The following is a 24,594-nucleotide window of genomic DNA, read 5'->3' on the forward strand; positions in this document are numbered from 1 at the left end:
TGTCTGTTTGAACGCGATAGTAAAAATTACCGAACGGACTCATACCAATTCCACCGATGGACAAAGAGATTCATCAGAAAGATTTAGGGTGTAGGAGCACATTGAGGTTTTGTGTAAATTGTCTGAAATATGACGATGACTGTTGATCGTATTGTAAGAGCCTGTGAATGTCCCACTGCTGGGCTAAGGTCTCCTGTCCCTTTTTGAGGAGAAGGTTTGGAGCTTCTTCCACCACGCTGCTACAATGCAGAATTTCAGTGAAATTAGACACATGCATGTTAAAGCACGATATGAATTAAAAACACAAATTAAGCACATGAATACTGAGTGGTGCTTGCCCGGGTTTAAACTCACGATCATCGGTTAAGATTCACGCGTTCTAACCACTAGGCCATCTCGGCCATTCGATAGATAACCTAAGTTAAACCGGAAAGCGCTTACAGATCATTTACTTGAATAATTCATTATATATCCGGTTTAAGTTAAATTTAAGCGTATACTAAGCAATACAACTTAAATTAATATATGTATTTTTTTTTTAATATGGAAAATTTTAGTGTTATATAATTATGTATATAATATATATTGATTGTATAATTATGCTGATTCGTTCTTGACATTGAGGAAATGAAGCTTTTAATGTATTTTTTATTTATAAAGAATATGTCCTGCCGAATAATAATGGTTTATTTGGAGTAGATTTGAGATGGCTTGTAATTAAATTGGTTGCAAAACCTTCAACTGTCTTGTTGGTCTAGTGGCTAGATATGAGGCCGGTGATACAGAGGTCCTAGCTTCGAAACCAGGATAGTTCGAAAGTTCGGGGATAAATATTGAAAAATTCTCGGTGGCAGCGCGGAACTTGAACGTTGGAAGTGTGTGCACTCGAGTGCCTCAGAAAGCACGTATAGCCGTTTCGCGCCCTGAACTAATTCCGGTCGTGTTAGCTTTCGGAATATAGAGTGCATTTTTTATGTTTTATATTTATATATCAATGAATACACTTGTGTGTGTGCACACACTTGTAAACTATATGTCCAGCGAATTGACTAGTATATCTTGGGAATGGCCGTCGTAGCCGAAATCGATAACGAGGGCATATCATCAGTTGCAAAGCTTTTTCCATACATTATAATAATTATTATTTATGGAAAAGAAGCCAAACGGGTAGGAAACTCCATGTAATGGAAAGAGACTACCACCGGTCATCGTCACGTGGAACGCCCAAGGGCTTGCAGGTGCATTGTCGGCTTTTAAAGAATGTACCTATAGTGTTTTTCGAAAGTTTCCAAGTGGTTCGGAAAAACCGCCCACAGCAGCTGATTTTACAGCTTGGTCGTGCGTTACAGAAAATATCATAAAAATCGCGCTTTCGTGGATTGCCAGCCATCGAGATGGTGTCGATAATTTATCGAATTGCGATTTCAGATGGTTGATGGTTCAGCGGTGATAAATAGGAATTAAAAGCTAAATTATCATAGCGTGGCCCATTTGTCCTTTAAATTTTAAATTATAAAAGAGGCAAGGTCTGCGGTGTTGTAAGTACGTACCCAATTGAAATTTAAAGTAAAAATAAATAAATCTTTGTTTTACATATTCCATGATATTATAGTGCTGCTCAACACGAACGAGAAAATTAATCTATATAATAGTTTTTTAATTTTTTATTGTAGTATTTGTGTTAATGACTCGTGACGAGCCGGTTGGCGTAGTTGGTAATACTTGCCTTTCACGCCGAAGGTTGTGGGTTCGACTCCCACCCAGGACAGACATTTGTGTGCATGAAGATGTCTGTTTGTCCCGAGTCTGGGTGTAATTATCTATATAAGTATGTATTTACAAAAGAAAAGTAATATATGTAGTATATCAGTTGTCTGGTTTCCATAGCACAAGCTCTGTATAAGCTTAATTTGGGATCAGATGGCCGTGTGTGAAAAATGTCCCAGGATATTATTATTATTAATGACGAAAGCATAAGTCAATAATTACTATTTCTTACTTTATTTTATGTTTACGCGAACTTTATCAATGTTGTGTACACTTGCCATCGATATACATATCGGAAGATGATTTTTTCTCTTTGGATGTTACGTATGCCACCATTTAATATGTATATTGGTAGTGATCCTGTTAAATAAATAAATAATATATAGATCTCTATACATTGCGATACGTATATTAACATAGTAATAATGACAATGATAGGATATAAAGTAAGGTTGTATATAAGCGACCTCGAATGAACAATCTAGAATATATATATATATATATATATATATATATATATATATAATTTTTTTTTTTTATTATAGAATAGGAAGGTGGACGAGCATATGCGCGCCACCTGATGGTAAGTGGTCACCAAACGCCCTTAGACGTTGGCATTGTAAGAAATGTCAACCATCGCTTATAGCCAATGCGCCACCAACCTTGGGAACTAAGATTGTATGTCCCTTGTGCCTGTAATTACACTGGCTCACTCACCCTTCAAACCGGAACACAACAATATCAAGTATTGCTGTTTTGCGGTAGAATATCTGAGTCAAAACCGGTGATGTCTCCTGCGTGAGATTGAGTTAGTTAGTGGAATACACAGATAGACAAACAATAAACTCGCAAATAGTCAATAGATATAGTTATTTTGAAATCACAGACAGACACTTCCATTATTATTATTTTTACGGTATAGGTTGGCGGTAGATCATATGGGCTACCTGATGGTAAGTGGTCACCAACGTCCATTGACATTGGCATTGTTAGAAATGTTAACCATCGTTTACATCGCCAATGTGCGACCAAACTTGGGAACTAAGATGTTATGTCCCTTGTGCCTGTAATTACGCTGCCTCACTCACCCTTCAAACCAGAACACGACAATACCAAGTACTGCTGTTTTGCGGTAGAATGTCTAATGAGTGGGTGGTACCTACCCAGACGAGCTTGCACAAAGCCCTACCACCAGTAAAATATATATAGTATAACGTACTAGTTACCGGACCCGACGTCGCATGGGTAAAATTAGAATTTTATTGCTTGCTATTGACGTGTACTAAAAAAGGATGTTTAATAAAAGCTTTTAAAAAGCTATACTTAATTCACGTGTACTTTTAAAAGCACTCCTGAATCTTCATTTAACATAATTATTTTAAACGTTAAACTAAAACATAATATAAACCGGTTTGTAATGTAGATTTTACCGAGTGGTCGAGTGGAAACGGCGAGAAAATGCTCTAATACACACATACAATATTTTTTTTTATATATTCTGCCTAAAAATGAAAATTTAATGTGAATTTCTTTCCGATTCCGGAACTGAGGCAAGGCAAGAGGCAAGAAACTCGGTTGTTACTGTTTTTCTCAAATTTAATTACATAGTCAACTATATACATAGATTGTGAATAATGTATATATAGGGCTTTGTGCAAGCTCGTCTGGGTAGATACCACCCACTCATCGGATATTCTACCGCTAAACAGCAGAACTTGGTATTGTTGTGTTCCGGTTTGAAGGGTGAGTGAGACATTGTAACTGCAGGCACAAGGAACATAACGTCTTAGTTCCCAAGGTTGGTGGCGCATTGGCGAAGTGAGCGATGGGTTTCTTATATGGCTATGTCTATGGGCGTTGGTGGCCCATATGCTTCTTCGCCTACCTATTCTATATATATCAAAAAAATGTGTAATAATTACTTTAGGTCAATGAGTCCTTGTTACACTATCTCGCAAAATTACTGAACGGATTCCGATGTAGAAATATAAAATAGAGATAGTTTCTACCCTGACCTAATACATAAACAACGCGACATCTGAAGCCACAGCGGGTGGAAGCTATTGAAATCCTAAATTGATTGTGAAATTCGATTGTGATGAAAAATGATCGAGTTTGCCTGTGTATGCTGATGACGGTTCCTTACCAAAAGTTCGTTCTTTTTCGTATGTTTGTTCTTTAATGTAAAGGTTTTATGTATATAGACAGCGGACCATGTGCCTGTTTTATATTAGTCGAATATTGTTTTTTGTGTGTAAACATCTTAGCGCTCGATACACGGTAGCTAACTGATACAACGAGCATCAGATGAGTACGCGTAAGATTTCGAGCGTCAGATGACGTAGGCGTAAGATTTCGAGCGTCAGACGACGTAGGCGTAAGATTCGTTATATTAAGTGCGTTATTGTGTGCGTGAGATCGGTACACGCTCACATGCTTACACATCAACACGTGAGTACCTTGGTTTTTACTTACCTAAACTGTTTAATATAACTTTCCAATTTGAGTTTTATTATAATACAAACACACTAAGGAAAAACACATTACGCGATTACCCCGCCGCGCCGGTGTTAAAATCGCCGTTTGCGCCCCGAACATCGGAATACCCGCTAAAAAATCAGCGGTACTCTTTCCGTCTTAACGAGGAGCGCCACGGGATCGCTTTCGCGTGCTACCGTGACGCTCTGACGCAGTTACACTATCCTAACATGAAACGCGAATCTGTTGAGACTAAATATTTAATTGTAAATTAGCAAAACCGGTGATGTCTCCTGCGTGAGATTGAGTTAGTTAGTGGGATACACAGATAGACAAACAAAAAACTCGCAAATAGTCAATAGATATAGTTATTTTGAAATCACAGACAGACACTTCCATTATTATTATTTTTACGGTATAGGTTGGCGGTAGATCATATGGGCTACCTGATGGTAAGTGGTCACCAACGTCCATTGACATTGGCATTGTTAGAAATGTTAACCATCGTTTACATCGCCAATGTGCGACCAACCTTGGGAACTAAGATGTTATCTCCCTTGTGCCTGTAATTACGCTGCCTCACTCACCCTTCAAACCAGAACACGACAATACCAAGTACTGCTGTTTTGCGTTAGAATATCTGATGAGTGTGTGGTACCTACCCAGATGGGCTTGCACAAAGCCCTACCACCAGCATATATTTATATGTATAGGTCTCTATATTTATTATAAGCTAATAGACTTTAAAATTTTATAATTACGTATATAATTTATATATATTATTTATAAATGCGAAAGTGAGTTTGTTTGTTATGCTGTTACGTCTTAACTCCTGGGACATTATTCACACACGGCCATCTGATCCCAAACTAAGCAGAGCTCGTACTATGGAAACCGGACAACTGATATACTACATATACTACTTTTCTTTCGTAAATACATACTTATATAGATAATCACACCCAGACTCGGACGAACAGACACGTTCATGCACACAAGTGTCTGTCCTGGGTGGGAATCGAACCCACGACCTTCGGCGTGAAAGGCAAGTATCTACCAACCACGCCAACCAGCCCGTCACTGTATACCGATCATCAGGAAATTTCGGTTCGTCGTGTAAAGTACCGAACACCGGTATATGCGCCATGCTATTTGTTTTTTTTTTTTCATGTATTAAGTATTTTTTTTAGAGTATACAACTGCTGGTAACATTTAATAAATAAATTAATAAATTTCGTATCAATTTAATAATGTGACATTACGATTGATATATAAGTTATTTTATTGAATAAAATTATATTTTTATTGTACATATGTATCTATTCGTTCCGTTGTAAATAAACACAGCTGTTGTTTTTTAAATGTAAAAAACATCATCCAATATATATAAAATGCTTTAAAATATATTTATATATGTATATACATAAATAACCAGTTAATGTTTTTTTTTTATATTTTAATTTAAACATTCTATGCAATTTATTATTTAAAATGGGTTCCATAGTTGCGCGGGGACTCTTCGTGTTAGGCATTATATTTATATAAGTATAAGTATGTATGTTTTTGTATTAAATTATTGATAAAACTACTTTCGTAAGTAAAAGAATGATTGCGCACGCGCAACGTGTTTTGTAAATGTGTTTTAATAAAAGTATTCGCGGGTTAATTTAAGTTTAGAAATCCTTGAAGCGACATTGGTATATACTTAATCGATATTTCAATGTTTTATTTTTTATTTTTATGTAATTTAAATAAGCCTAGTTGGTCCAGTGGTTAGAACGTGTGAATCTTAACCGATGATCGTGGGTTCAAACCCGAGCAAGCACCACTGAATTATCATACATTTGTGTTTATTTTTCATCTCGTGCTTGACGGTGAAGGAACCTGTACGTGTCTAATTTCACTGAAATTCTGCCACATGTGTATTCCGCCAACCCGCATTGAAGCGTGGTGGAATAAGCTCTAAACCTTCTCAAAAAAAAATAATGGGTAGAGGCCTTAGCCCAACAGTGGGACATTCACAGACTATTACTGATGTAATATTAAATTGGTTTTTAATGAATCAATAATTATTTTTTCTATTTTTATATATAGTTGTTGTTTTTGTGTATAATATATTGTAAACAATAAAATTAACGTACTTTTAGAAACACTTTTTTTGTCACTGGCTGGTTTTCTATTTGGAAACAGAACACGTTCCACGAATTTAATTTTCGAACGCGGTCACAAAACTTTATATACGACTTTGAAAGCACTACACTGTTTGACAACGTACGCGTGCGATCGCGTCGACAGCTACACGCAGACTGACCGTCGACTCTTGCGCAGGTGTGTTTTAGCATTGATCAATGCCGGATAGTGTTATGCGGCGTGAGTAATTCGCCGTTTTTTTTTTAAATTTTACTATCTTTTTCCGTTCTAGTTGCATTATCTTTGTTATATAGTTTGTATGTTTGGTTTTGAAATTAGTTTACATAGGGCGTAACTTTGAGTCACATAAGTTGTCTGAAAATAGAGTTATATATGTTTCAAATATGTTGTTAACTATTCACTGGGGATGTTATTTTTTATTAACGTGGTAAATAGGACACTAAAATATCGTGGGTAAGCGTTTTAATTACGTGTTTACGTTATTCATCTCGTGCTCGACTGAGAGGGTAAAAAGAGTAATGAAATACGTGTTAGGTATAAAATAACTACCCCGTGTCTTTCTTTGGCTTTCAAGCTATATATCGAATATCATCAAAATCTATTTAGTGGTTTTGCGTAACAAATAGACAGAGTTATTTTAACATTTGTAATATTTGTATACATGTATAATTATATATAATGTTTGAAGTAAATAAATTAAATTTGACTTTGAAAGAAGTGTGGTGGAATAAACTCTAATCGTTCTCCAGATAGTCTTGCTTATATTTGTGGGAATTTTAAGATTTTTGCTATAGATTTTTTTTTTGACCACCACATCAAATATTCTACCGCCAAACAGGAATACTTAGTATTGTTGTGTTCGGGTTTGAAGGGTGAGTGAGCCAGTGTAACTACAGGTGCAACGGACATAACATCTCAGTTCCCAAGGTTGATGGCGTTTTGGCGATATAAGGAATGGCTAATATTACCGTTTATGTATACGTTTGCTTACCTGTATTTCATATATTTGTATATAAAGCCTTTTCACTAAGTTTTCTTATGGTTAATATAGTTTACAAAATGTAAATGCAAATCTCATGAGCTTTAAGCTGTATCGAGATTGATGAAAACTAATCAGACGATCGTGGTGCTATTATACGTTGGATGAAATTTCACTGGTGGTAGGGCTTTGTGCAAGCTCGTCTGGGTAGGTACCACCCACTCATCAGATATTCTACCGCAAAACAGCAATACTTGATATTGTTGTGTTCCGGTTTGAAGGGTGAGTGAGCCAGTGTAATTACAGGCACAAGGGACATAAAATCTTAGTTCCCAAGGTTGGTGGCGCATTGGCTGTAAGCGATGGTCGACATTTCTTACAATGCCAATGTCTAAGGGCGTTTGGTGACCACTTACCATCAGGTGGCCCATATGCTCGTCCACCTTCCTATTCTATAAAAAAAAAAAAGAAATAATAGTGAAATACAGTTAATATATGTTCTCCAATACACACACACATACTAAAAACTACCCCTATTTTGTAACCCCTATGACGTGTCTAAAAAATTTCATGATAATCGATCGAGAAGTTAAGACGTGACAGCGTAACAAAAAAACAAATTTACTTTCCCATTTATAATATTGGTAGGAATTTAACGATTTCGACAAAATTGTAGTGTATACAATAATAAACGTTGTGTAATACTTTCGGTTTAAATGTATATAAGTTATCTGTATGTTAGTTAAAGGCGAAGTTCTGACCGCACCTTTATGTGATACACGACTGCCAGTTGTACATGTCGAAGAGGTACTTTAGCAGGAAGTGGATGATGACGTAATTTCAGTTTTGAAATGAGCGATACAAGGGCTTCTTAATGTGTCCGGTAAATTTCGGTGATGAAATGTTCTGGAAAATTGACATGACTCTCAATCCCTTAGACAATATTGAGAAAGTTCCATTTTAAGATTCCTTATGTTTACGCTGTTTCACCCGCGATAAATGTTATTGTTTCGCCTGTACGGTCTTAGTGTAGTGTTATATAATATATACCGATAAAATGAGGTTCTTAACGTGTTCCGCAAACTTCGGTGATGGAAGCATCTGAAAAATTGAAATGACGCTAAACATCCCTTATACAATATTGAGAAACTGGTTTAAGATTGTTTATCTTTACGCGATTTCATCCCTTATCATTCCGCCCCTTATTGTAGTGTGATATTATATACTACCTAACGTTAAAATAGTTTTGCAAATCACTCGTCAATCCTGAGATTAGCGTTGAAACGAAAAAACAAACACTTCGTCTTAATGACATTGGTATAGATGAGGTCATCTCTTGCTTGGTGAAGAAAACATCGTGTGCGAAAGCCCGCATGTACTGGATGAACATCTACTACATTTGTATTTACCAAATCCCTCTCGCGTGAGGTTTAATCTCCACGCGTTTAATTCGAGATATTTTTATTCATATAAAATAGGTAGGCGAACTGGCATAAAGGCCACCTTGGAGAATTAACCAATTCTTTCATCGTTAATGCGCCACCAACCTTGGGAACTAAGTATGTCTCTCATGCCTGTAGTTACACTGGCTCACTCACCCTTCAAACTGGAACGCAATAATGCTAAGTGCTGTTGGCGGTTGAATATGTTATGACCTATTATCACCCAGTTTGAAAGGCACAAAGCCCCCCCCCCATTAAGGTAAGGCTGTTCAGCTGCATAAGTTTTAGTATTAAATGACTCCTAAGTTTTTATTATTACAAATTTCCTGTGATTCATAGTTAGGTTTATACATAAATACTTGTAAATAATTCCTAATCTATATCGCAGACCCTCGTCGGTGCCTTTGATGTACCGTAATATTGGCGGATGTTTGTGTATCATCAGTGACAAGCCTTTTTGTTATTCCTAGGAATCGTATGTTTCGTCATTGTAATGTCGTCAAAAAATTTATATAATAGAAATTCGTTCGTAATATTGTACGTGTGAAATTCATGATGTCGTCCGGACAGATTAGCGATTAGACAGAAAAATTAGCGAACTGTGGACATACTATAGTGCACAAATGTCTGTGCAAAAACACAGGTGCTCTCTCTATTCCCTAGCTCACAATAGCTGATGAGACAATAACCCGACACGACCGGAAAGAGTTCAAGCGCAGGATGGCTTTCAGGATTTCTGAGGCACGAATACACTTTTCCAACTTTCATATATCGGTTTGCTACTGAGAATTTTTAGACAGAAAACCCCTATAACTTTTTATTGGCCCGATCTGGTGTTCGCACCTGGGACTTCGGGATCTGCTTTATATCTAGGCAAAAGACCAACGAGACAGTTAACAAATCATCATCACATATGTATATCTCTATATATAACACAACACTATTACACTTAACTACTTATATACACTTTAATTTTAATTACAAAGTTTCGATAATAACTTCGCCGATAATCGCAGTGAAATATTTTTCGTGACTTCCTCGTGAATACCACAGATAATTTAAGATCTCGACCAATGGTATGGCGTCGATTCAAAATTGTTTTTTTGTCTTTACTCCTCTTGTGGTCGGAGTAGGTCTTTTCAAAAAAAAAAGTTTTTATTTTATTTAATTTTGACAAATATAATTTTTGTATGTGTATTTTTTTTAACAAATTAATTATAATAAAGTCGTTATCGCATTACACCGCTCAAATCAGGTTTGCTGTTCATTAAATTAACATTCACGAATCGGTGCGGTGGTCGACGGTGACCGCTCGCGGTATGTAAATATTTTGCAAGGCAATTGTTTATTTTGATGTTGAAAATTAACGAAAAGCTAACACTCGAAATTAAAAGAGGATATATATTGCAGTCCTCGAAACGCCGTTCATCGTACGATCGTACTCTCCGAAATGGAGTTCTGAGTTTGCGTACACACTTGTGCACTGCGCAATCAACTAATCTCATTACAGTTGGTAGCGAGCGGTGCTGTACGGAGATGGTCTTCTGCGAATTTGCTAGACGGAGGCTGCGGGGCGGGAGTGTGAGGAGAATGGCTGCGTTGACACCCTTCGTTAAAGAAGGTGTCGGTGATATGCGCACCTTTTCTCCGCGTTGTAAGTGTCGCTGGGGGTAGGGCGTCTCTGTAACCGTAGACGCGGTAGTATGCGCAAGCGATTCCGTGACGTCCCCCGAAGAGACGGAGTGGGTACCGCTTTTTTACTAGATATTCCGGTGTATACCTCCATACATCAACTTTGTAGAAAAGAAGGTCTCTCTTTAAAATGAACATCGTCACCGAAATCGGTTAGAAGAACATAATTATACATGTTTGCGTTTAGTTATATATATATAATAGGTAAGCGGGACTGGCATATAGGCCCCCAAATGGTAAGGGATTATCACCGCCCATTCACAATGGCGCTATAAGAAATATTAATCATTCATTACATAGCCAATGCGCTACCAACCTTGGGAACGAAGATGTTATGTCCCTTGTGCCTTTAGTTACCGAGTTACATTATGTAACAGTCAAAGCCGTTAAAACATACTCAATAGACATTAACCGTTTAATGTTTATCATGGTTTCGTTTTAGGGTTCCGCATTTGTTAGTCGTTCATGATCAGCTTAGGTACTTTCCAAATATTGCTCCCCCTCCCCCCGACTTCAACGGCGTCCTAAGCCGAGGTCCGGCCTCACAGGAGGCACCATTCGGTCGTCCGTTTCTCTTGAGCGCCTTGTGTGGCTGCCAACATCCGGCTGAGTTCATTTCAGGCGGTTCACGCCCGGTGATGCTGTAGAGGCCATTACGGCCAAAAGCAACTAGACAGTACGAAAAAAAAGGTATTTTCCAACTTAAAAAAACGTATCGTGGTAGACTTGTACTTAGTAATCGATGATTAAGTACTTTATATTTAACTAACGGGCCGATAGTTACTTCGCAGGAGTTATTATTTAACTTTCTTGGTTTTCTTTGATTACGGTTTCGTCTGCGTGTTAGTTTTAAAAAAGTGCCGGTAGAGATTTGTGCAAGCTCGTCTGGGTAGGTACTACACACTCATCATATATTCTACCGCAAAACAGCAGTACTTGGTATTGTTGTCTTCCGGTTACAGGCACATGAGACATAGCATCTTAGTTCCCAATGTTGGTGGCGCATTGGTGATGTAAGCGATGGTTAACATTTCTTGCAATGCCAATGTCTATGAGCGTTGGTGACCACTTACCATCAGGTGACCCATATGCTTGTCCGCCTTCCAATTCTATAAAAAAATAGTATGTCCTTCCTTTGAGTTTCAATCTTGCTTCATTGAAAATTTCATCAAAATCGGTTCAGTGGTTTATAAGTGAAAGCGTAATAGATGGGTAAGCTCATAATCATCATATCAGCCGGGAAACATCTACTGCTGGACTAAACCTCTCTCTAGGACCTGCAAGATGGCCGGTCTTGCGATAATTGCATTCAACGGCTAGGCTAACTAGCCTGGTAAATTATTTTTAATACGGAACCATCGTTTTGCATATGAATGTCACACTTGACTGTTTTCGAATGTATATTATAAGCACGATATTAATAGAAGTTTTCGTTATCTAACATATTCAATGTAATATATAAAAACTGTTAGTATTCAAATATATGTAAATTAATTGTCTATGACTATAATATTTTATATATATATATAAAATGTGATCAACCTGTTTGTTTGTGTTTTGTCGTTCGTTTTGAGTGGAAAATTTTTACTTCAATAGTTTGGTTGATGATTTCGGTGATGGCGACCATTCTCAACTAGACAATTGGGTGTGTGCGTGTAAACACCGCATTCTTCCAATACATAGATCACTCATTGAACTCCCGACGTCGAAAGATCCAGCCTCACAAGAGACGCTCTTAGGACACGCGTATTCTGAGCCCTTAAGTCGGTTCCCAACATTCGGCTGCATATGTGCGCTCCAAGGCGACAGATCATTTCGAAAAAAAAAAAAACACAAATGCACTCTATTCCCTCACTCAGAATCATCTTCATGCTAAATACTGGCTGTTACTGCGAAATTCTTAACAGACAAAAAAACATAGCTTTATATAGCCTTACAATTGAAGCTCGAACAATAAGGCACTCATACATATCATAATTTTAATAGAACAATTCTTGTATTGTCTATGCCTACGGGGGTAAAGACAAATGAGCAAGTTTGACCTTGAATTGAGGCGACGTGATTGGTCGAAGAACCGGAGTCACCGACGTAGCTTGAAAAATTAGCAGGCTGAAGTGGCAGTGGGCTGGTCACGTATGTCGTAGGACCGATGGCCGTTGGAGGATACGAGACCTAGAGCGGAGACCGCGGATCGGCAAACGCAGCGTTGGGCGCCCTCCAGCCAGGTGGACCGATGACCTTAAGAAGGTGGCGGGGACCGACTGGATGCGGAAGGCGGAGGATCGGGAGCTTTGGCGCACCTTGGGAGAGGCCTATGTCCAGCAGTGGATTACGAAAGGCTGTTGATTGATTGACTGGTCGAGATCTAAATAATCTGTGGTATTCATTGCGGATTCGCGAATGACGTTTCGAATGTCGACAAAGTTGCTATCGAAAATTTGGGAGTGAAATTAAAGTGTATATAAATAGTTAAGTGTAATAGTGTTGTGTTATATTCGTAGTGTACATGCAGCAGAGCTAGCGAATATCATTTAATATGTAAAACAAAGATTTGTTTATGTGTACTACTTCGATTTCAATTGGGTACGAACGTACAACACCGTAGACTTTGCCTCTTTTATAATTTAAAACATAAAGGACAAATGGGCCACGCTGTGATAATTTTGCCTTTAATTCCTATTTATCTCGTCCATGAACGAATTGGTTAAGTGTAATAGTTATTGTCTTATAAATAGAAATATATTAATCGAGAATTGTTTGCATGAAATATGTAAATATAAGGTTTGTTTATATACTTCTTTGATCGAAATAGTGTTTTGTGTATCTCGGTATAGAATAGTTATGTAGTAGTATAATTTAAGCGTCGATAACGCAATGGTTTACGGGATGTCTAGTCACAGGTTCGATCCTAATAAAAACTTCACGCTTAATCGGAGGGATAAATAGGAATATTAGTAATTTATTTATTGGGGATATGCTTATGTATTTTTTAATAGTTGTATATGCTGACAACAGTTTATTATTATTGAGCCAGTGTAATTACAGGCACAAGGGACATAACATCTTAGTTCCCAAGGTTGGTGGCGCATTGGCTATAAGCGATGGTTGACATTTCTTACAATGCCAATGTCTATGGGCGTTGGTGACCACTTACCTATAGTATAAAAAAAAATACAATTTAGTTGTTTGAGCTGAGCGAAATCTGCCGCACATGTAGAGGTCGAATAAATGCTTGCGAATAAAATTTTAGCGGCAATACAAAACTGTGTATAAGCTATTAGAATGTAAACGCATTATATATATTTTTTATATTTCGTCTTGAGTAATTGTGATTTCTTAAACGATGTGTTCGGACAAATGAGTAAGGTGTTTAGTAATGAAGTGCTTGGTAAAATGTTTTTTTTTTTTTAAATATTTCTAATGGATAGGTAGATCGGAGAATGGATCGCATTGTGGCAAATCACAACCGCCACTAGATATTGATGCTTTAATAATAACCAGCCCTAACATACTAAAAGCCGAGATGGCCTAGTGGTTAGAACGCGTGAATCTTAACCGATGATCGTGGGTTCAAAACCGTACCAACCCGCATTGGAGCAGCGTGGTGGAATAAGCTCCAAACCTTCTTCTCAAAAGGGAGAGGAGGCCTTAGCAGCAGTGGGACATTAACAGGCTGTTACTTTACCCCTAACATTCAGTCAATGCGCAACCAACCTTGGGAACTAAGACGTCCCTCGTGCCTGTAGATACAAGGTCACACTCACCCTTTAAACGGTAACAATACTTCGTATTGCTGTGTAGCGATAGAGGGGGCGGCTAGTGCAGAACATTGTTCTTGACTGGCCATTCTGGCCATCGTCGCGTTTGGACTCTACTACCACTTACCTTCAGGTGGAGTAGTCATTTGCCTTCCCGGCAAATATAAAAAAAAAATATCTGACGAGTGGGTGGTACCCACCCAGACACTTCTGTAGTTAATTCAGTATTTAGTAATATTAATAAATCTTAAATTAGTATTTTAGAAACTTAAGTTAATTCTAGTTAATGTTACGTAAGATTATCTTAATAGATAAAATAATTAGTTTTTTCTAATTAATAATGAAGCAATGGTATGATAGTTTAATTAATATAAAACGCGTTTAAACACGTTCCTTTTTTATCTGTAGTTATATTTGTTATCTGGCACGGAGGTGAGTTTTTAATTTAATCTTGAATATCTTTCTGCTTGTTAATAGTTTTCGTTTGGGGGGGGGGGTTATCAGGTGTTATAAGTAAGCATCATTGCGAATTTCATCAAAATCGGTTCAGCTGTTTCGCAGTGATGGTATAACAAACGGACAGATACCGTTTACTACTGCTAGACTTCTATATTACTAGTGTTATATATTATAAGTAATAATTATTGAAAATTTGTTAAAGACATACATTTGTTATGATTGATAAATTTAATTTGGTATCTTGGTATAGCCTAAAACCTGAACTCTATAGTAGCAAGAAACTACCTGTGTTGGGGGCAAGTTTTGAAAAACTATCAGCTTTTTGTAATCTGAGAAGGTTGTTCGCGGGTACATTTCGCTTTCGCGTTTGTCTATTAAGCTCAATAGCTACGAAACAAAATATATGATAGATTAGAAATAGTTAGTGTGTAACTGTTATGTATTTGCCTATTTAGATAGATCAGTACATATTATAAACTGACTGCCTCGTTGGTCTAGTGGCTTGATATAAGGCCGCAGACCTGGAGGTCCTGGGTTCAATTCCCAGGTCGGGCCAGTAAAAACGTTATTGGGTTTTTCTGTCAGAAAATTCTCAGTAGTAGCCCGGAGTCTGGAAGTTGGAAGTGTGTACACTCCCGTGCCTCGGAAAGCACGTAAAGCCGTTGGTCCTGCGCCTGAACTCTTTCCGGTCGTGTCGGATTGCCGTCCTATCGGAATATGAGAGTGATGGAAAAGAGTGAATAGAGAGTGCACTTGTGTTTGCGCACACACTTGTGCACTATAATATCTCCTGCGCAGTTGGCTAATCTCTCTTGAGATTGGCCGCCGTGGCCGAAATCGGTCTGGAGGACATTATTATTATTATTACATATTATAAAACAAAGTACCTCGTCGCGTCTGTCTGTTTGGCCGTGATAAATCCGAAAACTAGCAAACCGATTTTCGTACGGTTTTCAACAATGGACGCATAGATTCATGCGGAAGGTTTAAGTGTAAAATTCGTGTAGGTTTTGGGTAAATTGACTGAAGTATAAAGATGATTGTTGAAGATGTAGGAAAAAATCTTGCCGTCAGGGAGTTATGTATTACGAGATAAACTTTTTATGTAGATCAATATTTTGCGAGTAACTATTTATTTATTAGATCACCAACAAAGTACACACAGATACATGATAGCACACACATTATAGCCCAAAAAAAAAATTCAAATAAAAGACAAATCGAAATTACAAGTTACAAAAAAAAAACAGTGTACAAAAACTTTAAAAATAATAATGAAAAATAATATGGATAATTAAGCATTACTTATTAATGGCATTATTTATTTATTTATTAGATCACCAACAAAGTACACACAGATACATGATAGCACACAATTCGTAAAATAAAAAATAAATTAAGTGGTACCTCAATTACAGGTGACAACTGCATGAACAATAAGGCAGCATAAACATTATACCAAAAAAAAAATACAAATAAAAGATAAATCAAAATTTCATATAACAAAAAAAAAAAAAACAATGCACAAAAAATTTTAAAAATAAAATAAAAATAATAATGAAAACTAATATGGATAATTAAGTATTACTTTTAAATCGCATTATGCTTTTTTTGCTTTTGCTTTTGCATTGCTTTTTTCGCATTATCGCTGGTACATAATATTATAAAACTGATCTTGATTTATTTGAAGGATAGGAGATTTGAGATTAAATCTCTCGTTCGGCACGAACTTTATAATGAAATTTGTTTATTAAGACTTTTTTATGTAATAGATATTAAAACGCGCGAATGTAAATTTACTGGTGGTAGGGCTTTGTGCAAGCTCGTCTGGTTATGTACCACCCACTCATCAGATATTCTACCGCAAAACAGCAATACTTGATATTGTTGTGTTCCGGTTTGAAGGGTGAGTGAGCCAGTGTAATTACAGGCACAAGGGACATAAAATCTTAGTTCCCAAGGATGGTGGCGCATTGGCTATAAGCGATGGTTGACATTTCTTACAATGCCAATGTCTAAGAGCGTTTGGTGACCACTTACCATCAGGTGGCCCATATGCTCGTCCACCTTCCTATTCTATAAAAAAAAAAAAAATGTGAAAACTGGTCTACAACCAGGTAATACATATAAACTAATGATTTATGCCGTTATTGAGTAATATTCTCAGTAACAGCCTCTTAATATCCCACTGTTGGGCTAAGGCCTCCTCTCCCTTTTGAGGAGAAGGTTTGGAGCTTATTCCACCACGCTGCTCCAACGCGGATTGGTAGAATACACATGTGGCAGAATTTCAATAAAATTAGACACACGCAGGTTTCCTTACGATGTTTTCCTTCACCGTCAGACACAAGGGATAAAACATCTTAGTTCCCGAGGTTGGTGGCGCATTGGCTATGTAAACGATGGTTGACATTTCTTACAATGCCAATGTCTTTGGGCGTTGGTGACCACTTACCATCAGGTGGCCTACATGCTCGTCCGCCTTCCTATTCTATAAAAAAAAAGACAGCAGGTGACTTACTAGCTGATCCTTCGGCTTCACACGGGTAGTTGAGAATAATAATTATATATAAATTATGGATAGGTTTTGCGTAAAATCCGTTCTTAGTGAGCGTCTAAATCAGAAGGAGTAACTGTGACAAATTTCAAGTCAATCGGGCGGATAGCTTAGGAGATCTCGTGATGAGTGATCGCTAATGTATGTAGTGATTGTCGAACACGAGTGTTCGTGTTGGGCCGGTTGGCGTGTTTGTATGTAGTATATATGTACATACTTGCGTTTCACGCTGAAGGTTGTGGATTCGATACCCACCCAGGACATACATTTTTGTGCATGAACACGTCTGTTAGTCTTGAGTCTGGGTGTAATTATCTATATAAGTATGTATTTACAAAAGAAAAGTAGTATATGTAGTATATCAGTCTGGTTTCCATCATGGATCAGATGGTCGTGTTTGAATAATGTCCCAGGATATTATTATTGTTGTTGCTACATGAAATAGCATCGCATTGCATGATATGTATAATAATAATTTGTTTTTAAATGTTTTCAATGATATAGTTTTTAGTGTTTTTTAATTAATTATTGCTGATATTATAAATGCGAAAGTGTGTTTGTTTGTTACGCTATCACTTCTTAACTACTTAACCGATCGGCATGACATTTCGCATACACGTTTCCCGGCAAACAGAAAAGGACATAGGGTACTTTTTACTGGTGGTAGGGCTTTGTGCAAGCTCGTCTGGGTAGGTACCACCCACTCATCAGATATTCTACCGCAAAACAGAAGTACTTGGTATTGTTGTGTTCCGGTTTGAAGGGTGAGTGAGCCTGTTTAATTACAGGCACGAGGAACATAACATCTTAGTCCCCAAGGTTGGTGGCGCATTGGTGATGTAAGCGATGGTTAACATTTCTTACAATGCCAATGTCTATGGGCGTTGGTGACCACTTATCATCAGGTGGCCCATATGCTCGTCCGCCTACCTATACTATACTTACAAGTGAGAGTTACTAACGAGTCATTAATGAGTCGCATACACTCATTTTGGAAAGGAGTATTAGAATGCCCTGAAAACGTACATACAGCCTCGTACATCGTATATTCCTATAGTTTCCGATGGTTTACCGTGAGAAAAAAAAAGTCTGTCAGGGGAATTTAAAGTATTTATACGCTCGTATTGAACGTAATAACTCACGAACGGTCTCAGCTACGAGTATAGCGATAAAAACTCGAGTAACCTCGTCTTGAAACACGTTGAAACTGATTAAATCAATAACGGTTCCGTATAAAAAGTTTTTATATATGATTTTGTAACGATTGACGTTTTGAATGTATTTGTTTTTTTTTTTTTGTTATATGTAGGCGGACTGGCTTGTTAACCATTTGGGTCACCCGATCGTGAGTGATCATCACCGCTATAGGCATTGGCTCTATATATTGTATACATGATCCGTATCCGTAATCCGTAACAGCCTGTGAATGTCCCACTGCTATGCTAAAGGCCTCCTCTCCCTTTTTTGAGGAGAAGGTTTGGAGCTTATTCCACGCTGCTCCAGTGCGGGTTGGTGGAATACACATGTGGCAGAATTTCAGTGAAATTAGACACATGCAGGTTTCCTCACGATGTTTTTCACCGTAAAGCACGAGATGAATTATAATCAAATGTTAAGAACTTGAAAATTCAGTGGTGCTTGCCCGGGTTTGAACCCACGATCATCGTTAAGATTCACGCGTTCTTACCACTGGGCCATCTCGGCCATCATGGTACGTCATGTTAATGACGTAGGTACGTCATAAGGTGAATTCGACTTTGACCAAATCATGTATACATGAAATACTCCTTATTTATTATTGTTCGATATTCTTTGATAACTAGCGATCCGCCCTGACTTGGTCCGGGTTGAACAATTTAATTATCTTTTTTATGCCACTTTTTTTTTAAATAAAATATAGCCTAGTTACTCGCTGATAATTTAGCTTTTGGTATGTGAAAGGATTCTTAAAATCGGTTCAGTAAATTTTTATTTTTAGTTTATCTATTACAAACAAACAAAAAATCAAATCTATTCTTTTTATAAACTTATTATTATTATATATATCTATACAATATATATATATATTGTATAGACTAGGGAGATACGGCATGCCCTCTCCGCCACCGCCAAGGTTGCTGGCGCATTGGTGATGTAAGTGTTGGTTAATATTTCTTACAACGCCAATGTCTATTGACGGTGGTGACGACTTACCATCAGATGGTATATTTGCCCGTTCCTACTTCTATAATAAATAAAGAGAATTTATTTTTTCACATTCTCACTGATAGCGAAAGTAATTTACCACTAGATGACCATTTCGCAACGGAACCCTAAAGAAACGGATGCCCGTGACCAAGTTCACGTTGTAAAGGTCCATACGAACATTTTTACCTTGTTACAAATTATTTTTATATATTTAATCAAATGCATATATGTACATATGTATGTTTATTTGTATAGCACTCAATGAAAAATGAATCGATTTTAATGATATTTCGATTTTTTTTGATAGAATAGGAAGGCGGACGAGCATATGGGCCACCTGATGGTAAGTGGTCACCAATGCGCATAGACATTGGCATGTAAGAAATGTTAACTATCGCTTACATCACCAATATGCCACCAACATTGCGAACTAAGATTTTATGTCCCTTGTGTCTGTAATTACACTGGCTCACTCACCCTTCGAACCGGAACACAACGATACCAAGTACTGCTGTTTTGCGGTAGAATATCTGATGAGTGGGTGGTACCTACCTGGACGAGATTGCACAAAGCCCTACCACCATTGGGAACATAGATACTCTAGAACCGAATATATATAGTCTAACATATAAGCTACTTAATACCTACCCCCTTTTTTAACCCTCTCAAGAATGCGGAATTGGTATGTTTATATAATAATTATGTCCTCCAGACCGATTTCGGTCACGGCGATCAATCTCAAGAGAGATTAGCCAACTACGCAGGAGATATTATAGTGCACAAGTGTGTGCGCAAACACACATTCTATTCCCTAACTCTCATAATCCGATGGGACGGCAATCCGACACGACTGGAAAGAGTTCAGGCGCAGGACCAACGGCTTAACGTGCTTTTCGAGCCACGAATGGGAATGAACACACTTCCAACTTTCAGATTCCGGGCTGCTACTGAGAATTTCCTGACAGAAAAACCCAATAACTTTTTATTGGCCCGACCTCAGAATTGAACCTAAGACCTCCGCGTCTGCGTCTTTACATACAGCCATTAGACCAACGAGACAGTCAATTTATATATAATTATACTATGATAATAATGATAATTGCATGTCGAATTAAAGAACGATGAATTCGGTACGTGGTTTTCTAAATAAGAATAATGGAGCTTACTGAAAGAACAAACTCGAGACTCACCGCTAAAAATAGGCAAAAAACGTCTCAGAAAGTGGTATTTCAAGAATACACGCATCAAAATAGTATATTACAAGTCGGTTGTAGACATTTCACGTATGAGTGATGAAGTGAGTTACCGAATAGCAGCGCTACTTCGATTATTATTGCATTGGTTCGACTTATTTACTTAAACTGCAAGTTATCTATGATTTAAATATTTATTTTAAAAACAATATCGCAGTTGTCTTTACTTCGCCTTTGTTATTTCTTGCTATCAATGTTTAGTTGTTTATGTGTCGGTATGTGTCCGGTTATGTGCAATCTTTGAACTAGAGACTTAGATTGTTTTGTCATGTATAATAATAATATCCTGGGACATTATTCACACACGGCCATCTGATTTCGATCTAAGCAGAGCTCGTACTATGGAAACCAGACAACTGATATACTACATATTTCTTTTGTTAATACATACTTATATAGGATATTTACACCCAGACTCAGGACAAACAGATATGTTCATGCAGACAAAGGTCTGTCCTGGGTGGGAATCGAATCCACAACCTTCGGCGTGTAAGGCAAGTATCTACCAACCACGCCAACCGGCTCGGCAAATATCTATTTGCGTTAGTGGGGTAGCTTTTTACTTTAGTTATTATAAACAAACGTGGACTGCCGAGCGATGGACGCGAAGTCGGCTTGTCGCCATATGAAAGCTGGGTTTTATTATGAGTGAATCAAAACTGGTATTGTATTTTTTTTTAATTTCATATTATAGTTACAACACAACTTTTTTACTGGTTTTAATAGCTCGTACCCCCGAACCGCTAATGAATGTATCACGACAATACGAGTGCTTCTGGATTCTTCTATGTGACTCCGCTGCGTTGTGAGCACGACTTCTCTATGAGCTATGATGGTAGTTTTACACTTCTGTGCCTTGATGCGGTAGATAAAGCTTTTGGTCCTAGGCGAGCCGGATTGTACTCTAATCGGATTATTAGAGCTAGAAAATAGATGATGTATCTAAGTTTTCGAGCACACAGACTACAGATATATCTTACGTTAAGCGTTATATATACTTATTATATATATATATATATATATATATATATATATATATATATATATATTTTAATAGCTCGTACCCCCGAACCGCTAATGAATGTATCACAACAATACGAGTGCTTCTGGATTCTTCTATGTGACTCCGCTGCGTTGTGAGCACGACTTCTCTATGAGCTATGATGGTAGTTTTACACTTCTGTGCCTTGATGCGGTAGATAAAGCTTTTGGTCCTAGTCGAGCCGGATTGTACTCTAATCGGATTATTAGAGCTAGAAAATAGATGATGTATCTAAGTTTTCGAGCACACAGACTACAGATATATCTTACGTTAAGCGTTATATATACTTATTTTATATATATATATATATATATATATATATATATATATATATATATATATTTTAATAGCTCGTACCCCCGAACCGCTAATGAATGTATCACAACAATACGAGTGCTTCTGGATTCTTCTATGTGACTCCGCTGCGTTGTGAGCACGACTTCTCTATGAGCTATGATGGTAGTTTTACACTTCTGTGCCTTGATGCGGTAGATAAAGCTTTTGGTCCTAGTCGAGCCGGATTGTACTCTAATCGGATTATTAGAGCTAGAAAATAGATGATGTATCTAAGTTTTCGAGCACACAGACTACAGATATATCTTACGTTAAGCGTTATATATACTTATTATATATATATATATATATATATATATATATATATATATATATTTTAATAGCTCGTACCCCCGAACCGCTAATGAATGTATCACAACAATACGAGTGCTTCTGGATTCTTCTATGTGACTCCGCTGCGTTGTGAGCACGACTTCTCTATGAGCTATGATGGTAGTTTTACACTTCTGTGCCTTGATGCGGTAGATAAAGCTTTTGGTCCTAGTCGAGCCGGATTGCACTCTAATCGGATTATTAGAGCTAGAAAATAGATGATGTATCTAAGTTTTCGAGCACACAGACTACAGATATATCTTACGTTATATATATTATATTTTCTAAGAGTAAGTATTGGAAAAGCCATTAAATGTCTATCTGCTGAGCAAATGCGAGTAGATTCCGTGTGCTGCTTCATTGTGGGTTATTCGACAAACGTGTGGCAAAATTCAATCCGACATAATATGAACGTTTCGCGACGTTTTCCTTCACTCAGATTTGAACCCGAAATCCTCCGTTTATATTACGTTTCATTCACTGCACTCCATTATCTCTCTTAAGATCTACGTAATTGAGTTAAATCGTGAAGGTGTAAGTGCAAAAACTGTCGTGTTTTTAATGATCTTAACACTTATCTCAGCCAGTAGTTTAGATTTGTAGTTGAAACACTTGAAGTTTAATGATACAAGTCTGGTACAGTCGACGTGATAATCGTATTGACTGAGATTTTTGTCTAGAGATGGCACAGTGTTCAGAAATTCTTGAAACCATTGAATTTTCACGTTGTTTTATTTTCATTTGATTTGAAGCCGAGATGGCTCATTGGATAGAACGTGTGAGTCTTAACCGATGACCGTGGGTTCAAATCCGGCCAAGCACCACTGAATTTTCATGTGTTTAGTTTATAATTCATCTCGTGCTTGACGGTGAAAGTAAACCTGTTTGTGTCTAATTTTAATGAATATACACAGGCTGTTACTGTGTTTATAATATTCGTAATATGTAGTATAACTGCCTCGTTGGGCTAGTGGCTAGAAATAAGGCCAGGCCACTAAAAAGTTATTGGGTTTTTCTGTCTCGGCTTGGAAATTGGAAGTGTGTACACTCCCGTTCCTCGGAAAGCACGTAAAGCCGTTGGTCCTACGCCTGAACTCTTTCCGGTCGTGTCGTATTGCCGTCCCATCGGATTTTGAGAGGTAGAGAGTGCACCTGTGTTTGCGCACACTTGTGCACTATCATCTCCTGCGTAGTTGGCTAATCTCTCTTGAGATTGGCCGCCGTGGCCGAAATCGGTCTGGAGGACATTATTTATATTTATACTTAATATGTAGTATACAATATATTATTGCACTACTATTCTTTAAGAACAAACTTCATTACTCACCCGTGAAATATCGACAACCGACTTATGGTGTTATACTATTTTGACGCGTGTATTCTTGTAATGTTATGATTATAACGGTCAATATAGCATATCACTATCTGACGTTTGACGACCGTTTTCTGTAGTAAGTCTCGAGTTTGCCTACTGATACTTCTTGAATTTTTATTTGTTGTATATTTTTGTAATAACGACTTGTGTTGCCAACAGTACATGTCGCGCTAAAACAGACGCTGATTGGGACGACATATTCCGTCGATGTATACAATTTGTAGCACTTAACGAGAAAGTTAGCGTTCAATAGATTATAGCGATTTCACTGCGCCATGACAGCTTGTACTAAAGGTAGGCTGACTTCCTACATAGGTTCAGTGGTCGACTTATGCGGCAGATGTCGTAGTCCCCAGATTAAATTTCGTAAGAACAATTCTCAGGACGGTTTTTATACTTCCTCGGATAGCACTTAGATCCTTCGGTTCTGTATCTGAAATGTTTCCTGTCGTGTCGAATTTGACTGATGATGGTAGCTTCCGCTCGTGGTTACAGAGCAGGTGCTAAGTATCCTATGTGATAACTACGGACTTAAGCTATGTCTATTCCAAATTTCATTAAAGTCAGTTCCGTAGATTTTGTATAAACGAGTAACGAAAGTGCATCCGTTCATCATAACAAACCTTCGCATTTCTTAATGCGAATGTATGTTCGTTTGTTACGCATTCAAGTCTCAACTATTCAAACAATCGTGATAATTTTTTGCATATATGTTAAGACTTTACCTACTATCAAGTTACCAGCACGCAGGCAAGGTGTGTGCGGAATCTTGTAAAATCATGTAGTAG

The 24,594-nt window shown here is 37.5% G+C and overlaps 2 protein-coding genes across 3 annotated transcripts in view; one reads left to right on the plus strand and one right to left on the minus strand.

The window, feature by feature from the left end:
• The window catches only part of LOC126779892 (uncharacterized), a 46,488-nt gene extending 39,951 nt beyond the window's left edge, over positions 1-6,537 (minus strand). Inside the window, exon 1 of the mRNA XM_050504051.1 lies at positions 6,387-6,537. The gene's annotated coding sequence lies outside the window, so the exon portion shown is untranslated. The remainder of the gene's footprint in view (positions 1-6,386) is intronic.
• LOC126779875 (uncharacterized) overlaps positions 1-24,594 on the plus strand; it is a 97,504-nt gene that overhangs the window by 44,508 nt on the left and 28,402 nt on the right. The gene's annotated exons all lie outside the window — the stretch shown is intronic.

The sequence above is a fragment of the Nymphalis io genome, chromosome 30 (genome assembly GCF_905147045.1).
Source record: "Nymphalis io chromosome 30, ilAglIoxx1.1, whole genome shotgun sequence".
NCBI classification, from domain to species: Eukaryota; Metazoa; Arthropoda; class Insecta; order Lepidoptera; family Nymphalidae; genus Nymphalis; species Nymphalis io.